General features: G+C 31.3%; 1 protein-coding gene across 1 annotated transcript in view; it reads right to left on the reverse strand.

Moving 5' to 3' along the window:
* The window catches only part of LOC139519079 (uncharacterized), a 39,875-nt gene extending 32,880 nt beyond the window's left edge, over positions 1–6,995 (reverse strand). Inside the window, exon 1 of the mRNA XM_071310867.1 lies at positions 6,889–6,995. The gene's annotated coding sequence lies outside the window, so the exon portion shown is untranslated. The remainder of the gene's footprint in view (positions 1–6,888) is intronic.
* Positions 6,996–7,407: the final 412 nt, after the last annotated feature.

Genomic DNA, 7,407 nt, shown 5'->3' on the forward strand with positions numbered 1-7,407 from the left:
GAGATCAATACAGTTATACATAAGTTGTTGTCCTGAAACTACAAAAATGCTTGTTTTTGGCCCTTAATTCCTAGACTGTTTGCCCAATAACCCTTAAAATAAATATCAACCATCTACTTAATGGTATGAACATTGTGGTACAATATCAGAGCAATTGAAATACTTTTACACAACTTATTGTCCTGAAACTAGATAAATACTTGTTTTGGTTTTTACACAACTTATTGTCCTGAAACTAGATAAGTACTTGTTTTGGAACCCTTTGGGTCCCTAATTTCTAAACCATTGGGACCATAACTCCAAAAATCAATCCCAACCTTCCTTTTGTGGTTGCAAACATTGTGTTAAAATTCTATTGATTTGTATTTACTTATACTAAAGTTATTATTCGGAAACCATCTGTCTTTGGACGACGATGACGCTGACGACGACATAATACCAATATACGACCAAAAAATGTTTAATTTTTGCGGTCTTATAAAAATATGAAAGAAGGTTTACTGTATGATACTTATCACTTTTTTTTACATTTTTAAAAGCTGAATATTCAATAAGCTTAAACTTTTTGATCAAGTCAGTGAAATAAAAACTTTGTAATAGTTTTGTAAAATTTTTGAACAAAACAATAACAGATACACAAGAGTGCACACGCTGAAATGTCTCGCCTTCTATACTAATCATTGATATTATGTTGATAGTCCTAAGTATAAAGCTAAGTTTTATTACAATTGTCACATAAACTTAACATTAACCAAGATAACTAAACAACTGAAATGTCTCGCCTTCTATACTAATCATTGATATTATGTTGATAGTCCTAAGTATAAAGCTATGTTTTATTACAACTGTCACATAAACTTAACATTGACCAAGATAACTAAACAAAGACCAATGAACCTTGAAAATGAGGTCAAGGTCAGATGAACCATGCCAGGCAGACAGCTAACAGCTAACAATGCTTCTATACAACATATATAGTTGACCCATTACTTATAGTTTGAGAAAAATAGACCAAAACACAAAAACTTAACACTGTGCAATGAACCGTGAAAATGAGGTCACCGTCAAATAAAACCTGGGCGACTGACATACAGATCATAAAATATTTCCATACACCACATATAGTTGACCTATGGCATATAGTATTAGATAAAAAGACCAAAACTCAAAAACTTACCTTTGACCACTGACCATGAAAATAAGGTCAAGGTCACATGACATCTGCCTGCTAGACATGTACACCTTACAATCATTCCATACAACAAATATAGTAGACCTAATGCATATAGTATGAGAAAAACAGACCAAAACACAACCAGATGCTCCACAGGGCACAGCTTTTTACGACCGCATAGGTTGAACCCTGAACGGTTGGGGCAAGTATGGACACAACATTCAAGCTGGATTCAGCTCTAAATTTGGATTGTGATTAAATAGTTGACACAGCATAGGTTTTGGACACAGAATGAATGTGGTCTAATGAACTTAAAATAATTTTTTTGTCTTTGAGCAATCACTATGCTGTTGAATATTAATCCTCTCAAAAAAATGTTTGAAGAAATTTTCTTTTTATTTATGAAATCTGAAATGAGAAAAATTAAACCCCCCCCCCCCCCCCACCATTTTTTTTTCACATCCCCCTTTCCCTTTTTTCAAAACTGATCTCAATTCAAATTTCTAATGGAGTTTGCAACAATAACTACTCATTTAAATACATCATAAAATATTAAAATGTAACAAAAAGTGCTTGTTATCACTGAATGGTAAAGAGTTTTTTAATTTATCAGTTGGTAGTAAAAGTAAATATACATTGTGCATTGTATAAAACAATGATTTAAGTTGATTCAACTACTATTCTGGACAAAGAAAGATAACTCCAATCAATTGAAAATTTCTTGCTATTGCACAATATTGTGCAATTAGATATTTCTTGCTATTGTGCAATACTGTGCAATTGAAAATATTTGCTATTGCACAATACTGTGCAATTGAAGATTTCTTGCTATTGCACAATACTGTGCAATTGAACATTTTTTGCTATTGCACAATACTGTGCAATTGAAGATTTCTTGCTATTGCTGAATACTGTGCAATTGAAAATTTCTTGCTATTGCACAATACTTAATATAATAATTTTGGATCCTGATTTGAACCAACTTGAAAACTAGGCCCATAATCAAAAATCTAAGTACATGATTAAATTCAGCATATCAAAAAAGCCAAAGAATTCAATTTTTATTAAAATCAAACTTAGTTTAATTTTGGACCCTTTGGTATTTAATGTAGACCAATTTGAAAACAGGACAAAAATTAAGAATCTACATACACAGTTAGATTTGGCATATCAAAGAACCCCAATTATTCAATTTTTGATGAAATCAAACAAAGTTTAATTTTGGACCCCGATTTGGACCAACTTGAAAACTGGGCCAATAATCAAAAATCTAACATTTTTAGATTCAGCATATCAAAGAACCCCAAGGATTCAATTTTTGTTAAAATCAAACTAAGTTTAATTTTGGACCCTTTGGACCTCAATGTAGACCAATTGGAAAACGGGACCAAAAATTAAGAATCTACATACACAGTTAGATCCGGCATATCAAAGAACCCCAATTATTCAATTTTTGATGAAATCGAACGAAGTTCAATTTTGGACCCTTTGGGCCCCTTATTCCTAAAAACCTGTTGGGACCAAAACTCCCAAAATCAAACCCAACCTTCCTTTTATGGTCATAAACCTTGTGTTTAAATTTCAAAGATTTCTATTTACTTATACTAAAGTTATGGTGCGGAAAACCAAGAATAATGCTTACTTGGGCCCCTTTTTGGCCCCTAATTCCTAAACTGTTCAGACCTCAACTCCCAAAATCAATCCCAACCTTCCTTTTGTGGTCATAAACCTTGTGTTTAAATTTCATTGATTTCTATTTACTTATACTAAAGTTATTGTGCGAAAACCAAGAATAATGCTTATTTGGGCCCTTTTTTGGCCCCTAATTCCTAAACTGTTTGAACTAAAACTCCCAAAATCAATCCCAACCTTCCTTTTGTGGTCATAAACCTTGTGTCAAAATTTCATAGATTTCTATTTACTTAAACTAAAGTTATAGTGCGAAAACAAAGAAAATGCTTATTTGGGCCCTTTTTGGCCCTTAATTCCTAAAATTTTGGGACCGAAACTCCCAAAATCAATCCCAACCTTCCTTTTGTGGTTATAAACCTTGTGTTAAAATTCCATAGATTTCTATTCACTTTTACTAAAGTTAGAGTGCGAAAACTAAAAGTATTCGGACGACGACGACAACGACCCAAGACGCAAGACGACGCAGGACGACGACGCCAACGTGATAGCAATATACAACGAAAAATTAAAATTTTTGCGGTCGTATAAAAATTTAACTATAACCACTGAACTATGAAAATGAGGTCAAGGTCAGATGACACCTGTCAGTTGGACATGTACACCTTACAGTCCTTCCATACACCGAATATACTAGCCCTATTGCTTATAGTATCTGAGATATGGACTTGACCACCAAAACTTAACCTTGATCACTGATCCATGAAATGAGGTCGAGGTCAAGCAAAAATTGTCTGACAGACATGAGGACCTTGCAAGGTACGCACATATCAAATAAAGTTATCCTATTACTTCTAATAAGAGAGAATTCAACATTACAAAAAATTTGAACTTTTTTTTCAAGTGGTCACTGAACCATGAAAATGAGGTCAAGGACATTGGACAGGTGACTGACAGAAACTTCGTAACATGAAGCATCTATATACAAAGTATGAAGCATCCAGGTCTTCCACCTTCTAAAATATAAAGCTTTTAAGAAGTGAGCTAACACCGCCGCCGGATCACTATCCCTATGTCGAGCTTTCTGCAACAAAAGTTGGAGGCTCGACAAAAAAGTAGTAAATTATACTTATTTCAAACTAAACACTTGTTTTTCTAAAAAAAAAACAATGTATCTATCTTTAAACAATTTTCAAAGGCTAAGTGCCATATATAAAATCAGAATCAGTGCCCATGATCTCAAAATAGAAAAAGACAGGTATAAAACTTTATATATAGAAAGGGACCAAAGGCTTTATAAGAAATGTACTCTAAAACTGTTTGAAGATGAACAACATATTATAACTAGTTGTCCAGCATACAAAGATGATGGGGAGATATTTCTCAAGGAGATAAATAGTATTTGTCCTACGGTAATTTTTCTTATCTCTCAAATGAGGCAAAATTTGTTTGGTTATTTACTAATGAAAATTTGTCTGTTCTGTTCCTGTATTGGCCCTGTTCGAAGAGCAATATTAAATTTATATTGACAGTGAAACGTTTACAGTATAGCACCTGCTGATTTATCCGTATTAGGGCTTATTTGCTCATATCATTTAATAAATGTATATAGAATGAAATTCAAAACAGTGTAGCTGTGGCCATTGATTGACACATTAAAATCATCCATTGACTGGGACAATTTAGGTGAACGTTTGTATGTAACGACCAATGCTCACTATGTACTTTTTAAAGACACTTAAACTATGGGGTCACCAAAGGTTCTCAACACCTAAATAAAGTAATTAGAAAAATTAATCAGAAATAACACGATATTTTGATTTATATCAATTATATAAATCAAAACACAAAGGTTATTCCTGATTAATTTTTCGAATTATTTTACAATTAAAGGCGTTAAGAAACCTTTGGTGACCCCACAGTTTAAATGTCTATTGTAGGTACGTCGTGAACAGTGGTCGTTACAGACAAACGTTCACGTAAATTGTCCCAGTCAATGGATGATTTTAATGTGTCAATCAATGGCCACAGCTACACTGTTTTGAATTTCATTCTATATATTAGTGTTGTCAAATCAAACAGTTTTGATTAACCGGTTACTCGGATAATCGTTCGACCGAGTCACTGAAAATAATATGGAGTGTTTTAATTTGAAATGATTGATTAAGAATGCTACTCGTACCATCAAGTATGCATTAATTACGTTCACATTGATTTTCACAATTTTTAAGTTAGCATTTTGTTTATAGCATGACAAAACTTTACGCGATGCAGGTTGCACATTCAGATGTAGGTTTGTAGGCAATATTAGATCAAAAATAAAATAATGAAGTAAACCGTAAAATTTAATCGGATTACTAATTTAAAGTTATTGTTTAAAAAACATTTATACTAATTATGTTTACTTAAGATCTTTCCCATAAGGGATAGACATATGCAAGTTGTCTAAGTTCTAATCAATTTTATGTTGTTTTTTTTATATTTATAATCGCAATCAATGTACTGGACAGTTACAATTGATCTGTCAAATAAATTATCACGAAGATAATCTTCTAAATAGAAAAAAAATATTTTTAAAAAAGGGGCACTAGCTATAAAAAATCTAAAAAATCTAATATATTTATTTTTTTTGCTCAATCATTAATGAAATGCAAATAGTGAAATAATAAATTGATTTTAGCAGCCAGTATGTTTCAATTTTGTCAAAATAAGCTGAAAAACATTTATTATGAATTATTCACTTGCAACAAGTTAATAATTTGACCTCATTGAATCCGTACGCATGTGAACTTCAATTTAACCCCTTAGCTTGAGATTGATAACACGTGAATTGTATGTGTAAAGTTATTTAAAAGAAAATAATGTCAACATTGAAAGTGAAACATAGATAAATCATTTGATTGACTGATTCGATCCACAAAAAAAATCATTATTATACAGGTAATAACGATGATAAACATTTATATTTTGTATTTACTCGATAGTTAATTAGATGGCGTCTTAACTAATTACACACGAAACGAAGCTACTTATTTTCATGCCCCTGCCCTGTTGATTGTTTAATTTAGACTTTTAATAGTTTGGATAAATGTTTTACATTGTTTTAAACTCAAATATGAGAATTTTATTAAAATCGGTGAACATGAATTTGACAGCTAGTGCCCCTTTTATGATTCCAATACACATATCAAATTTATTAAAATTTTAAACAAAAGTTGGGTTAAACGGTTAGCGTTTTGGGTATTCCATATTCGGTCCTTCCAACAGTTAACCGGTTAACCAGTAATCGTTGACAACACTAAATTATATATAACACAGGTAATTGTAATGATTTTATGTATTAAATGATTGATTTTGTGGTTATGGTCCTGCCTGGAATTAAATGTATGTGACTTATATAAAATGAAAATAATAGCATCCGTCTGAACTTTTAATATTTCATTTCAATGTATAAAAAAAATGTGTTTCTGTTTACATATCATGATGTATTGTTTTGTGTGTACATTTCAAATTGTGAATAAAAAAAAAACCAATTGGACAAAGCTTACTAAGTAAAACAGGAAATAAGAAAAAGGGAGGAATCATGTTGTTACCTTTTCATAGATCTGTCTAAACCTAAGTCATTTGCATAATTCCAATTTTATTGACTATTATTTCCTGTTTTAACACAGTGTTCATGAGGATAACATAAAAAAGGAAATGAATTGATTTTTTTTATGTTTACTGTGGATTCAAAGATGAATGACAGACAAATTTTTAAGTGGATCATTTTATAAGTTACAGTTATAAACTTGGAGTTGAAGTCAATAATATCATAATAGGCTTTATCATAGATCTATAATACACAACTGTCATTGACAATTATATAATTTTAAACATTTTGAAAATAATAAATTTTTCAAAACTTCATGCAGTTAAAACCTCAGCTTTTGTGTTTTACATGTTTTACATCAATATTATAACAATGTGCTAATTAACCCAGAGTACCAGAGAGAACAACCCCTTGACAAATGGACCCAATGCCTTATAAATGACTAATTGACTTTTAAGAATTGCAATTTTCAGACAAGTATATCAGAACATACCTTATTGTGATATTACTGTGGGGAAGAGTCTTAAAGTTCCTTGTTCATAGTTTGTTTGGTATCTTTGTACATTAATCAACCAAACGAAAGCGAAAGTAGACTTTCGGAAAAGCTGAAAAAAAATATATAAATCAACAGTGGAATAGACATGATGTTATTTTTCGGAAACATATGACTGCAATAAAAAGTATTCATGAATCATGATCAATCATTGCAGATGATGATCTGTATTTTTTCTCAATTTAATCTCTTTTCCATTTTTATTATCTACTTACATTTATTTTTTATAATTTATTTTCCATCTCTAATAGAGTCTAGATATACGAGGGGGCAAGGGGTTTAACTGATAAATGCTGTTATGGGGTAATTTAATTCTTTGTTATCTGTTATTCTGAAAATTTATTTACTGTTAGCTGTTATTGCCTTATTCTTTGTTAGCTGTTATAGGACTATTATTTTTATAAAGTCTACCAAGATATCTGAGTGGGAACATGGATTTTTTGGGTGAAAAATGACAAA

The sequence above is a fragment of the Mytilus edulis genome, chromosome 4 (assembly GCF_963676685.1).
Source record: "Mytilus edulis chromosome 4, xbMytEdul2.2, whole genome shotgun sequence".
NCBI classification, from domain to species: domain Eukaryota; kingdom Metazoa; phylum Mollusca; class Bivalvia; order Mytilida; family Mytilidae; genus Mytilus; species Mytilus edulis.